The 15,131-nt window shown below is 37.9% G+C and overlaps 1 pseudogene; it reads left to right on the plus strand.

Annotated features, from left to right (window-relative positions):
• Nucleotides 1–15,035, plus strand: part of LOC125264036 — a 47,988-nt pseudogene extending 32,953 nt beyond the window's left edge.
• Nucleotides 15,036–15,131: the final 96 nt, after the last annotated feature.

Raw genomic sequence — 15,131 nt, forward strand, 5'->3', positions numbered from 1 at the left:
TTAAAAATTTAATAAATACAATGATGATAAAAACGAAGTGATACTTTTAAATATTACATTAAAACTGCCAGTAGGTGGCAGTAAGTCACTGTTTTATGAGTGAATCATCGAGTCATTCATTCTTTCAGTATAAAGCTAGCGGCTATATTTATGAATGAATCATTGAATCATTGACGATTCGTTCAAAGCCGCAGATTCGTTCACTAAACAGAGCTTGTGTGCTGCTCTGCTGTGGCTTTCGTTGCAAAATAGAGCAAAAAATACTTACAATACTGACAATACAGTATTTACTAATCACTTAATATCACCCTTTTGTTTGTTGAACTGTTGTATAAAATCAATATTCGGGATATTATATATATTCGGGCAATATTATTGCTGGTATAATATGATCAACATTAAAAACAGTAACTCGCAGAAGGGTATATGTTTTTGTATCGAAGAGAGTTTTAAATATACATGCTATGTCTTGTTCTTCATGCTAAGTGCTAAATCCCCACTTTCACAAAGGTAACGATATATTGTAGAGAACAGCACTAGCGCGATGCTGGCTTGTGTGGGTGGCAGTGCAGTCAGTTTTGACCGCAAAAGATGAGGTAATTTGACTGAATGTCGTGTATATACGACATTTTACCTGCTAGAAATACATCTTCAGTTTTCATGTTATTTTAAGGTGTAGAAGAATAAAATGAACGGCACTTTTCGCGTCAGTTTGAGAACCACTGCTGGATATCAGTCTGCACTCTGGTCCCAGATTTAGTCAGTAAACGAGCAGCGCAATAAAGACACTTTAATTTAAGTAGAAATCTCAAATGAAGAGCGATGAACTCCAGCTTACTTGTCTATGTTTTCAGATCATCCGCGCTTCTTCATCAGTGTATAGAGGGCTCGTGTGCGTGGTTGCCAGATAGCAATGATTAGCCTAAGTAAAACGTGTTTTTTAACAGAGAAGCTCTGATAGGGGGTTTAAATTATGGAAATCTGGCAACCGTAAGCGTGACCGCTCCTAAATAAAAAGTGATTTCAAAAGAGTGATTTTGGTCAAGTGTTTAGTCTTTTAGACACATTTCAGTCTCGTCTTTTTTCGTCAACAATGTTGCACGTGTAGTTTTAGTCACGTTATCGTTAAATGAAATTGGTGTCGTCTCTCATCGTCTCGTCTTAGTCATGGAAAAAAAGGTCGTCAACGAACATTTTTCATCATAGTTTTCGTTAACGAAATTAACACTGCATCAGAGATGCAGGGTTCTGAACTGAGCGCTGATAACAACTTGGGTTGTCCTTGTCCTCTTTAGTCCGGATGAAATGGCGTCCCAGTTTTCCAAAAAGAACTTCAAATTTTGCTTCGTCTGACCACAGAACAGTTTTCCACTTTGCTACAGTCCATTTTAAATGAGCCTTGGCACAAAGAAAACGCCTGTGCTTCTGGATCATTTAGATAGGCTATGGCATCTTTTTTGACCTATAGAGTTTTAGCCGGCAACGGCGAATGGCACGGTGGATTGTGTTCACCGACAATGTTTTCTGGAAGTATTCCTGAGCCCATGTTGTGATTTCCATTACAGTAGCATTCCTGTATGTGATGCAGTGCCATCTAAGGGCCCGAAGATCACAGGCATCCAGTATGGTTTTCTGGCCTTGACCCTTACGCACAGAGATTGCTCCAGATTCTCTGAATCTTTGGATGATATTATGCACTGTAGATGATGATAACTTCAAACTCTTTGCAATTTTTCTCTGAGAAACTCCTTTTTGATATTGCTCCACTATTTTTCGCTGCAGCATTGGGGAAATTGGTGATCCTCTGCCCATCTTGACTTCTGAGAGACACTGCCACTCTGAGAGGCTCTTTTTATACCCAATCATGTTGCCAATTGGTCCTCCAGCTGTTCCTTATATGTACATTTAACTTTTCGGGCCTCTATTGCTACCTGTCCCAAATCCAAAATGAGCCAATATTTGGCATGACATTTCAAAATGTCTCACTTTCAACATTTTATATGTTATCTATATTCTATTGTGATAAAATATAAGTTTATGAGATTTGTAAATTATTGCATTCCTTTTTTATTCACAATTTGTAGTGTCCCAACTTTTTTGGAATCGGGTTTGTATATTATCTTACTTGATCTTACAACTATATTATCTTACATTCTAACATATGGATATTGCTTTGACACAGCATGTAGAAACATGCATTTTCTAAAAATCTGCTTTGTACCTATATGCATTGTGAAAAGTGTTATACAAATAAATGTAAAGTGAAAAATAAAAAGTGACAATGCAGTAGTCTAAAGGTTAATACACTACATGACTTCTGCCCAGGTATTTGCCCAAATGTCCAGTCTGGAGAAATCATCATCTAGAGTCTAGAATTCTGTAAATATAACTTCACTTGGTCATTCATGTGCTCATAATTACAAAGATTTCGACTCCACTTGAAGGGCACATAAACACAACAGGAAAGTGTTTCTCCTTAACCAGCACAAGAAGCTGCTTTACAGACACGCCTGTTTTACACACGTCACTCAAACACAGAAGCAGGAAACTATTTCAACTGCTCAGTTCAGAGAAACAGAAACTGAAAGTATTGTTGAGCTGTGATTGTGTTTTTCTGTATTTATGCAGTAAAATGGCAGAAGCCAGGATTTCAGTGGATCAGAATGAGTTCACGTGTCCAGTGTGCCTGGATCTCCTGAAGGATCCAGTAACCATTACCTGCGGACACAGTTACTGTAAGATCTGTATTACAGGCTGCTGGGATCAGGAGGATGAGAAGAGAGTCTACAGCTGTCCTCAGTGCAGACAGACCTTCAGTCCAAGACCTGCTTTAGGTAAAAACAGCATGCTGGCTGAAGTGGTGGAGAAACTGAAGAAAACTAAACTTCCTGTTGACTGTTACGCTGGAGCTGGAGATGTGCAGTGTGACGTCTGTACTGGAAGAAAATACAAAGCCGTCAAGTCCTGTCTGATGTGTCAGGAATCTTACTGTCAAACTCATTTTGACCGCCATGAGGAATTTCCCTCTCGTAAGCCACACAAAGTGATCGATGCCACTGGACGACTGCAGGACATGATCTGCCGTAAACATGATAAAGAGCTAGAAATGTACTGTATCACTGATCAACAATGCATCTGTGTGTGGTGTAAGGAGTATGAACATAAAGACCACAACACTGTATCAAATGCAGCACAGAGGACAGAGAAACAGGTATGAACTGAGAGAGATTGTTTACACAAAAATGAAAGTGCTGTCTTCATTTACTCACCGGCATGCCGCTCAAAACCAATTGCTAACACTTTACAATACTGGTGCACTAATATGTTTTAATTCATGCTTAACTAATGCACAGATAATCATGTTTTAATGTATGACTCATGAAGAACTAAACCATGAATTAATGATTACTGCATCAGCAACTAATAAAGATTCTGTATGATTATTAGATTAAGTAATATATGAATTGTTGTTAATTAAATGTGTCATAATGTATTAATTCCTTAAGAACATATTTTATTAACTAAAAGTGTAAATTAATGTGTCAACTACCACAGTGGGTTTAAGCCATGTACTTCAAGTTGTCTGATTTAATTAATCATTAACTAATGATTTGAAAGTGTATATTATGAATGTACTTGTTGAGGCACATGACTATTAACTAATTGTTTATATGTACACAGAGCACAAATTAAATATGGTGACATAAAAAACATCAGAATTCACTGGTGTTTTTGTCATGACATCATGATGTTTAGTTATGTGACTGTGACATTAACGTTATTGACGTGTCACCATATTTAGTTTGGACTCAATTTGTAAACAGCCGAGACATTCTTCAAAATATCTTCTGTTGTGTCTCACAATAGACAGAAAGTCATACAGGTTTGGAACAACATGAGTGAGAGTAAATGATGACAGAATTAAAACTTTATGGTGAAATGTTCATATAAAACTAGACACTTTAGAAATACCAAAATATTATTTGTTATTAACTAACACCAATTACATCTAATGTGAATTAGAAAATCATTTAATCATAATATAAGATAATGCCAAGGTCTCTGGAAAGAGGTTTGGTTAAGTGATATTTACATTCCACGTGGTTGAGTCCGATGACGGTGACATCTTCCACTGGTTGTGCTGGGTGACAATGCAGTGGGAAGAGGAGCCAGAATCTGTTTCAACAGTCTTAAACAAAAAGCTCTGTAGGATTCTGCTGCCCTGGAGGACCAAAGGGTCCTAAAATCTGGAACAAGCAGATGAGGCCCTGATGTAGGTGCAGAAGGTCCTTAACAATCTGGAACATGCAGACGAAGGTACCTTGAAGTGAAGATTTGCTCTCCTGAGTTTAACCTTGTTGCAAATGTCTCTGTGTGTCTTCTGTCTCTCTGGGCCAGATACTCAGAACTTGGTCAATCAACTTTTGTCTCTCTGTAGTCGTTACTGTCTTGCTGGACGAAAACTCTGAATGTAATGTGTGTTAATATCTCTCTCCTCACAGACTGGAGGCTCAGAATGAGGTCGTATCTGTTGATGCCTCACAAGCTGTGGACTCAGATCATGGGATCTGTTGTTGTCTCTCTGGACGAACCAGAGGCTCAGAATGTCTCACTACTTGCAGAGTTGAAACCCAGAAATTGTTGATTTGTTTGTCTCTCTCAGGGAGAGATTCAGAACAGCATATCTGTTATGTCTCACTAGATGAATTGGAGACTCAGAATGGTATTTTATCTGTTAGTGTCTCAGCTTCGCAAGCTGGGAGTCAGAACTTGGTATATCTGTTAATGTCTCACTCCTTACAGAGTTGAGACCCAGAACAAGGAGTGTCTGTTGAAAGGGTACCTATATCCTTTTCCGATGAGGAGGAGATTGCAATTTGGTACTTCTCCATTCGAGTGCTGCTGGCATCAGTGGGGACACACCCTTCTTTCTCCTGTGGAGCTCATCTGCATAAAGAACAAAGATGGAAGTCATTACAGTGTCTTTAAAGTTTACCAATGCATTTCTTTCTTTCTAAACAACCATAGAACACTTTTGGCAAAATTCTAAAAAAAAACAAGGGCAAAAACTGCATGTGGACCAATGAGAAGTCCTGGAATGTGCTGTTCCCTACAACACTGATGAAATACTGCTGATATTTCAGTTTCATATTCATTCATATCTCATTTCAGGAAACTATGAATCTGTGTTTTGAACCTACAGTATAAACTTACCATGCTTGATCTTTAACCCTCCACCAATTCTGGATTCATATAACTTTAATTTTATTTTGTGATAGTAGTTTTATGTGTCATTTATTGGTTTGTCCTCCAGAAACAGCTGAAGGAGACGCAGATGAAGATCCGTCAGAGAATCCAGCAGAGACAGAAAGATCTTCAGCAGCTGAGAGAGGCTCTGGAGTCTCATAAGGTGAGTCTGGAGAAGAAGAGAAGTTAGAGACGTCTCAGTTTGGACTCTGTCAGTCCCGCTGAAGCCACTGTGTGATTGTGATGTGTGTCCTAACAGTGCTCTGCACAGACAGCAGTGGAGGACAGTGAGAAGATCTTTACTGAGCTCATCCGCTCCATTGAGAGAAGCCGCTCTGAGGTCAACAGCTGATCAGAGATCAGGAAGAGGCTGCAGTGAGTCGAGCTGAAGGACGACTGGAGCGACTGGAGCAGGAGATCAATGATCTGAGGAGGAGAGATGCTGAGCTGGAGCAGCTTTCACACACACATGATCACATCCATTTCCTGCAGGTAACAGAGATCTAGAAGAACAGGATCATAGTGGACTTGAGCAAGAGAAACATTTCATGAGAGCAGAATGAGCCGCTGACTGAGATGTGGTCAGGAATTAAGTCAGATTCAGTCAGTGTTTGTTATCATATAATCATCAGTCAGACTCTCATCTGATCAACTTCTGTTTAAAGACGACACTTACAAAGACCTGGAAAATCTCACAGGAAAAGTTTTTTGAGCTCTTTTCCTGGAATAAATGATTAGGTGACAAACACCATTAACTAATTTTTCCTTCTGGTTTCTTCTATCATGATGAAATCAGTGAACTTGATGGTATCAATTTCCACCCAACTAGAATTATCATCATCTTTTTAATGAAATCTTTTATTTGTACTACAATATTTTCAGTAATTGTCATCAAAATTGGGTCAGGTGATCTTCAAACTGTCAGAGGTCCTATGTTTCATGTTCGCAGTATTGGGGAAGCTACTCTGAAACTGCAGTTTGACAAGCTACTCATAAAGTAGTTAAACTACAGTCAAGCTACCCTTCTGAAAAAGTAGTTAGCTACATTGAAACTACTTTTAATGTTTTTGTTGTTGTTGTTTTTTTAATGACATAGCTTATTACTAATAACTGGATAACTGTTAATGAAGAATGTTTAAGTAAGATGTTTGGGGTTTAAAACAACGCAATGCACTACAATTATGATTTCAAAGCGTACTGTTTTATTTTGTAAACTATATCAAAAGATACAATACTCAAATGTAGCCTATATATCTCACTTTGCACGCTTTATATATAATACATTCAGAATTTTAATACAAGATTTGTTTTAATGCTATGAGAGGACCGACCACCAATTGCACTCTGTAGTTTCAGAAGTGATTTCTACATATAAATGCAGGATTCACTCTTAAAATTGCTATCATAACACGGGACAAAAATATGCAATAATAATAATAATAATATGCAATGTGAATGCAGACTAGAAAAATATTAGAATTTTTGTATCAATATTTTTGAAATTCTATTAAAAGTATTTGTAAAATGACTTAAAATCTTAAAAGTCTCACTATACATTGCTATTCTTATTATGGTGGAGCCGTTGTTTACACATTACATCTGCACTTTATTATAATACCCTCACTTATTTCAGAGGCACCCTCAATGATTTGATTCTGGAACCGGACCTGCACGTAAACCGAACCGGAACTTAAATTGGATACACAGAAAAATGCAGGTTAAACTCACAGCACATGCAGTGATAAAGCTTTGAGACGCGAATCATGCGCTTCTCGCGTGAACATTCTTATACCCGAGCAACCGATTTTATTAGATCAGCCTTTGCCGTGTGATAAGCGCACTTAGCTATGTTGCGATTTTGTTTTCTGTTCAATTGACGGATGCTTTGCCAATGCAATGACGCAAAACACAGTGTTAGTGATCTTATGTTCATTATAAAACTGGCTGGACAAATTAGACTAAGGCAGGTCACCACTGTAATAAAATAGTTTGCATACATTTGATATAGACTGCAATAAAGCAGGTCAATCAATTTAAAAAGGCTATTATTCACCTGTATGTGCTTGAAGTCTTCGACACAGACAGCGTTTTAATCATTTGTTTATAAATTAAGCGTAACCTTTAATAATCGATTCGTGCACTCCTGTCCTTTACATAATCATCAGACAATCTCTTCTCGATGAACTACTGATGAACTGATAAAGCCACAAGATGTGTTGCATAACAATAGATGGCAGTAATGCACGATTTTAGTTTGTGATCTGCTACTTCAATGCATCGCAGAGCGCAAAACGGAATGTAGCTTGTAGCTTTTGGTCGCGCTACACCGCTACTTGCTGGAAAATGTAGTTAACTACTGGAAAAGCTACATTGTTTTAAAAGTAGCTGAACTACATACAAGCTACTGAAAAATGTAGTTAAACTAATAGCACTGCTACATGTAGTTAACTACTCCCCAACATTGCTTGTTCGAGATGTTTTGTTACATAGATCACTTTAGTGTTAAGGCAGGAACACACCAAGCCAACGGTTGGCTGTCGGGCAGTTTTTGTTCATCGGTCAACTAAGTTTTCTCAGTGTGTTCCGCACTGTCGGCTGAGGTTGGTCCTCGTCTGTTTTTTTCTGCCCGATTCGACATGTTGAATCGGCGTTGGAGCTCGTCGGTCCGTCAGGCCATCTGATCATTCTGATTGGCTGTTCAGCTACTGCCACCTGCTGGTACGGAAAGGCATTTCATCTTGCGCAGGCGCAGAACAGACGTGCTACTTTGCATTCGGCTGTCTAGCGTTGGTTTGGCGTGTCAGGGCAACTTTGGACCCAGACACTGCCGACGTGAGCCAACCCCACAGTCTGCTTTCGTCGCCACTAGTTCATCAGCATCGGCTTGGTGTGTTCCTGTCTTTACAGATTATTTCCATCACATCATTTGAGTTTATTACTTTCTTCTCATATAACATTCCAATTCCAAAAGTAATAAACTCAAATGATGTGATAGAAATAATCTGTAACACTGAAGTGATCTATGTAACAAAACTATTTAAAAAAGCTATTCCAAAAATATTTAAAATCTAAATACAACACTTAGACATTAGCACTTATCATACAACCTCAACAATGATGACAATCAAATAAAAAAAAAAATAATAATAATACTAATTCAGCTGCATAATTTATTCATTCCGCAATGCATGTTTGGAGCCATGAATGTGTTTCGTATGCTGGCATGAAGCATGTCACCATTGTTGTGTTTTTATATGCCGAATGTTGATGTCTGTGAGTGTATAAATGACACAAAACATGTTTTAAACATAAAGTCGACAATGACAGTGTTATTTATACACTCACAGACATCAACATTCAGCATCTGAAATGCAGCAATGGTGCTACTAATTATTTTTTTTACACATTGGTAGAGTTTTATACTTTTCAGTAATGCTTCATTTCTTTAAGTCAGCAATTGCAGAAAAAAGTTGTTGTTTAAACCACTTTAACGCAGTCATTTGACAGTTAAAACGAACACGTTGACCTGCTATATCAATGCAGAAATGTTTTCTAAAAACACCTGCAATTGCTGAAAACGAAGCAACCCAACAAAAGTCAAGGGCTCAATAAAGCACACACTAATCTCCATGTCGATGACTTAAAAGGAAATCTTTTCAATAAAACATCAACATCTCAATTTCTATTAATTCTTAATAAGAACTTCTGTAGATGTCTGCTAGACATAAAGTCAGTCTGGTTAGTAATAAGTGAAGCTGGTAATGCTGTTTGTGGAGTTGTTTAATCAGATCTTCAGAGATTTAATGTCTTTCATCTAAGGCTGTGGTTGAAGAAAGTTTGTGTTCTTATTTCTCTTTCTTTCAGTGCTTGTTCACAGGAGGTGTTTGAATGATTGAAAGAATGTTTCAGGAACATCATACTAACCTTTAAATAACATTCTACTAACATTAAGGAAACTGGACATTTTTATGTTCTTGGAATGTTATAAATCAACGTTCCTAGAATGTGGAATTTTAAATTAAAGTTAAGATCAAAGTTGAAAGACGTTTTAAAACACGTTTCTCTAACATCAAGAAAACTGGACATTTTTTACATTCCCAGAACAAACACTATTTGTAATATTTGTATAACATTACAAATTTGTAGAACAAAATATTTGGAGAACATTCATATAACAAAATTCTGCTAGCTGGGTACACAGACATTTATAATCTTAGGAGATGTTTTATCATCCAAACCATTTCCCAGAAAGTTCACACATAGTCCAAAAAAAGAAGTGTGCTTAATTGTATTGAATGTATACTTGTAGAAAATTACTTCAAATCTTAAAAGTATATTTTTAAAAACTGGACTTGCAAATAATATAATATTAATGAATCACAAAAGGACACAAGTGTACTTACAAAGAAACACTCTCAAGTTTTCTTTTAACATTTTAAATCATTATGTTTTAATGATCTTTTGTCATGCTTTAAAGAAGTACACTTATTTTGATGTGTTGACTAACATAATAAAGCACATATAAAGTACTATGTTGTAATTTTGACTCTAGTTTGTTATTCAATGTTACATTTAAAGTTAACATATTTTAATTGGTACCGATAGCCTCATGTGCAGTGTGCCAACATGTATTTCAGACAAAAGAAGTAATTATGAGATTACATATTAAGATACTTAAGTCCTACTAAAGTGGGTCAAAAACACTAATTCAATTTAATACAAATTTATACTGTAATACAGTTAAAATAATTATTTTAATTATAATTTTTAACAAATAATTAAGTGTCTGAAAAATATATAAATATATTTTATATATATAAACATATATATAAAACAATTATATTATTTCTGTAATAATTTAAAAATAAAGTGCACTTCTTTTTCAAAAGGATTGTAAGTGTCAAATACTAGAGTTTTTATCATTACATAACGAATATGAGAAGAAAGTATCTGATTGTGTGAAAGTGGATTGAGGCGAGTTACTAGCCTGACGTGGTCATACTCAATTCTAGTTCGAATATGAGTCTGATACTGCTCCATTGTAGCCTGGATACCAGCCGAACTTAGCCCCGCCCACAACATTTTGAGGTCGGGGAGTTCGGTCTGGACTCGATCCGTAGAGGAGTAATTATGCCCGAACAGAAACTGTTCGGACCAATCACATTGTCAGGGCGATGATTGACAGATTATCACCAGAAACGTAATCAGCCACGTCATCAAAGAGCGCTTGGGGAGTTTGATTGACAAGCAATCTAACCAATCAGAACGCCGCATCCGCTATTTTGTCCGACAAAGCAGTCAGGAGTTAGGAGATTAACATCGGTGGAGTTAAACTTGAAAAATTCTGCATATTGACGTCTTTCCGCGTTTGAAACAACATTCATTCTCATGTTCATTCATGTTTATTTGATGCTATAAATGGACTAGTAGGAAGAGATGATCGGTTAACGAGCCTCTTGATCTGAGGCGCTACAGCAATCTGTCACGATCATGGTCACAACACATTAAAGAGCCACAAAACGGTTTTTATTGTTTGAATTTTTTTAATAACTACACAGTTTGAAAGCTGGGACTTTGTTTAATATCATAAGTAACCTGCTCTGTCTCGTCTGTCAATGTGTTGTCAGTTTCCTCTTTGCTCCGCGATGTATTTTCCATTCTGTGTGGTGTGACAGCGCCACGGCTTGTCGGACAAAGCAACAGTAACTAAGGGGGGCCGGTCTTTGCGAAAGGTCAATTAGTTTACAACAATGATGGCTGTTGAAGAACTGAGATGTGTAGATTCCGCCATCGCTCAACATACGTCACTTACTCTGTAGCTCTGATTGGTTGTAGGTCTATCCAATTGAGGTCTTTCCTTTCAAAGCCCAATGGAGCAGTATCAGACTCATATTCGAACTAGAATTGAGTATGACCACGTCAGGCTAGCTCCATTGGGCTTTGATTATGGGGGCGTATTTCAACCGATCCAGGAAAGACCTCAATTGGATAGACCTACAACCAATCAGAGCTACAGAGTAAGTGACGTATGTTGAGCGACGCATAGTTGTCAACAGAACTCTTCTTAGCGACCATCGGGGCCAGCTGATAAATCAAACTTTTGCCGAATCCCGTAGGAAGGACGGCAAAGACATCTTTCCCATCGACAAATGCCTTGATCGCGGTCCTCTGTTCCTTTTTTAAAATTAATGCGCTGTCGACATCTTCTATAACGGACGCGATGGCGGAATCTACACATCTCAGTTCTTCAACAGCCATCATTGTTGTAAACTAATTGACCTTTCGCAAAGACCCGCCCCCCTTAGTTACTGTTGCTTTGTCCGACAAGCCGTGGCGTTGTCACGCCACACAGAGTGGAAAATACATCGCGGAGCAAAGAGGAAACTGACAACACATCGACAGACGAGACAGAGCAGGTTACTTATGATACTAAACAAAGTCCCAGCTTTCAAACTGTGTAGTTATTAAAAAAATTCAAACAATAAAAACCGTTTTGTGGCTCTTTAATGTGTTGTGACCATGATCGTGACAGATTGCTGTAGCGCCTCAGCTCAAGAGGCTCGTGAACCGATCATCTCTTCCTACTAGTCCATTTATAGCATCAAATAAACATGAATGAACATGAGAATGAATGTTGTTTCAAACGCGGAAAGACGTCAATATGCAGAATTTTTCAAGTTTAACTCCACCGAGGTTAATCTGCGTTCACGTCACCTCGTATTTACTGGTATCTTGAAATGACAACTCGTGACGTTATATTCGGAGCTGTTCACGTCCTTTGACTGGGAATTAAGCGTTTCCATGGCACCACTATCAACGCCTAAATGAATCTACAGCGGTCAGGTGGTACAGCGGCCACGTGGTACATGTGGGAGCTTTCAGAAAACTCCCAGCTTACAAGCTGTAATTACGATCTCTACGAGGACGTGAACGCTTTTTACAAGTTAGAATCTCGTAACTACAGGAATTACGAGGCCGCGTGAACGCACCTTAAATCTCCTAACTCCTGACTGCTTTGTCGGACAAAATAGCGGATGCGGCGTTCTGATTGGTTAGATCGCTTGTCAATCAAACTCCCCAAGCGCTCTTTGATGACGTGGCTGATTACGTTTCTGGTGATAATCTGTCAATCATCGCCCTGACAATGTGATTGGTCCGAACAGTTTCTGTTCGGGCATAATTACTCCTCTACGGATCGAGTCCAGACCGAACTCCCCGACCTCAAAATGTTGTGGGCGGGGCTAAGTTCGGCTGGTATCCAGGCTAGCGAGTTACTGAAGATCAACAAGAGCCGCACAGATCTGATATAGAGCAGGTTATTGGCTGAAGTTTTGATTTGTGTTTTCTGTAGAGTTTCCAGTCTCTCTCAGCACCTCCTGAATCTACAGATGAACCCGACGATCCCTTCAGTTCTCTCTCCTCTTTTGATGGCATGAGAGAATCTGTCCGTCAGCTGAGAGACAAACTGGAGGATTTCTGCAAAGAGGAGATCAAGAAGATCTCTGACAGAGGTGTAGTCCTGCGCTTATACAGACGTGTGTAGAAAGATCCTAAATGTGAACGTACAACAGTTAAAATTCAAGTGCAATGTGAACAAGAGCATCTGAACCATCAAGGGATATTTTTGGTCGTTCTGTAGGTGGATTTGAAGTATGGCACTTATCATCATGAGCAAGACATTTATATACATGATGTAGGATGAAATCCATGAAATTTAGGATCAAATCCGATACATGTGTTTTATAAATGAGGCTCCTGGAGATTCATCTGCTCTCAGAAATGATCCTCCATCATCCAATATCATAGAGCATCATATTAGAAATGTCTTAGACATGAATGTATTTTATCTTGTCTTTTCTCTTCACACTGTTCATGTCTGTTTATTTCCACAGTCACATTCACCAACATGAATCCCAAGACCAGAAACGACTTCCTACAGTGTAAGTCACTAAGAAAACAAGCAGAAAAACTCACTGAATGTGTTCTTTACACAGTTTGGTCAGGCAAAAACAAGAAGGGGATCTAATTGCAAATTGCAGCACTTTTAATTAAAAAAAAAAAAAAAAAAAAAAAGCTAATAGAAGCTTCATTATGATGAAAACGTGTGGTAGCATAAACAATACAAAATGAGGGCTTTATATAAACAGTGCAAACAAAAGGAGCTAAATGAAAGAGAAGAGTTTAATAACTGATCATGTAAATGATGATTCAGGATATCTGGTCAGCTGTACTGAGACACTGATGATACACTGAACATTGAGTCATGAAGAGTTCAGATACATTAAAAGATCAGATTCATAATTCCTGATTCTGATGTGTTTCTCTCCATCAGATTCCCATCAGCTCACTCTGGATCTGAACACAGTGAATAAACAGCTCTGTCTGTCTGAGAGGAACAGAGTGATTACTATCACTGGCACAGTCCAGCCGTATCCTGATCATCCAGACAGATTTGATGTGTGGCGTCAGGTGTTGTGTAGAGAGAGTGTGAGTGGACGCTGTTACTGGGAGATTGAGTGGAGTGGTTATGTGTATATATCAGTGTCATATAAGAGCATCAGCAGGAAGGGAGGGGGTATTGAGTGTGGATTTGGATATAATGATCAGTCCTGGAGTTTGTACTGCATTCCCTCCAGATACTCATTCTATCACAATAACATAAGCACAGATCTCCCTGTAAAGTCCATCAGCTCTAGAATAGGAGTGTATGTGGATCACAGTGCAGGAACTCTGTCCTTCTACAGCGTCTCTGACACAATGAGCCTCATCCACACAGTCCAGACCACATTCACTCAGCCGCTCTATCCTGGGTTTTGGGTTTATACTGGATCGTCAGTGAAACTGTGTTGATGTTTCAGAATACTCTTATTTCCTCGTCATTACATTAATACAGCTGCACTACACTGAAATAACAGAATAAATGTGGATTAAATCCTCAAAGAGACCGTTTAAGAAAAGTGTGTATGAGGGATGAAGATGCACTTTCTGAGATTTCAGATGATGGAAAACATGAACTCTTTAGATGAAATGAATGACTTTTGTGACTCAACGTTTGGTAAAGTTGCCCAAAATAGTTCTTTCCAGATATGAAGAAATTTATAGTATCAGAGTTGTTGTGAAAAACAGTGATCTCTGAATGTCTGGTAACACTTTATAATAACTTTCATTAATAAATCATTAACAAACATTATATAACAATTAAATGTGATAATGTGCTTGTTAATGTTTACTAACTTATTAAACATTACATTTCAATACTTTCCATTCATATGATCATGCACTTCTTGAACATCTTCAAATGTCGTTAAACTTCAGTTCATATTTTAATGCTCTTTTTTACATTTACAAATGAACAAATGCATAAAGCTGTTGAGATCTGGATGTTCAGCAGAAAATTGAACAATATAAGAATGACTGGTCCTACTTTCTATAGTAGACTTAACTACTTTGTACTTGCTTAAAAAATAATTGTTAGGTATGTACTTGTGTTCAGGTTCTTTTGCAAAACACTCCTGCTGCTATTGAGGTGTGATACGGGTGAGGTTCAGGACAGGTTTGGTGGTACGGGCAGGTTTAAGGGTTTAGTTCAGGGGTCAACAGTGAACAGGGGTCAGTTTGATTACTATAAGGGAACACTGCTCAAACTGTTTATATTACATTGTTTTGATAAATGAACAAGTATTTTCTTGAAAAGTTGATCTGTTTTCTCCTGCTGATGTATGATTTAAGGAATATGCTGTTTAAGGTATGCTAAGTGTTGAGGCAATAAAAACATGTTTGCATCAAAATTATGTGGAGGTGTTATTTCTTTTTCAAACATTTAGTTAAACTTAACACAAGCGTTTTTACAGTACAGTCCAATGGCCATAAAAGGTACATGATTA

This window comes from Megalobrama amblycephala, linkage group LG1 (assembly GCF_018812025.1).
Source record: "Megalobrama amblycephala isolate DHTTF-2021 linkage group LG1, ASM1881202v1, whole genome shotgun sequence".
Classification (NCBI taxonomy): Eukaryota; Metazoa; Chordata; class Actinopteri; order Cypriniformes; family Xenocyprididae; genus Megalobrama; species Megalobrama amblycephala.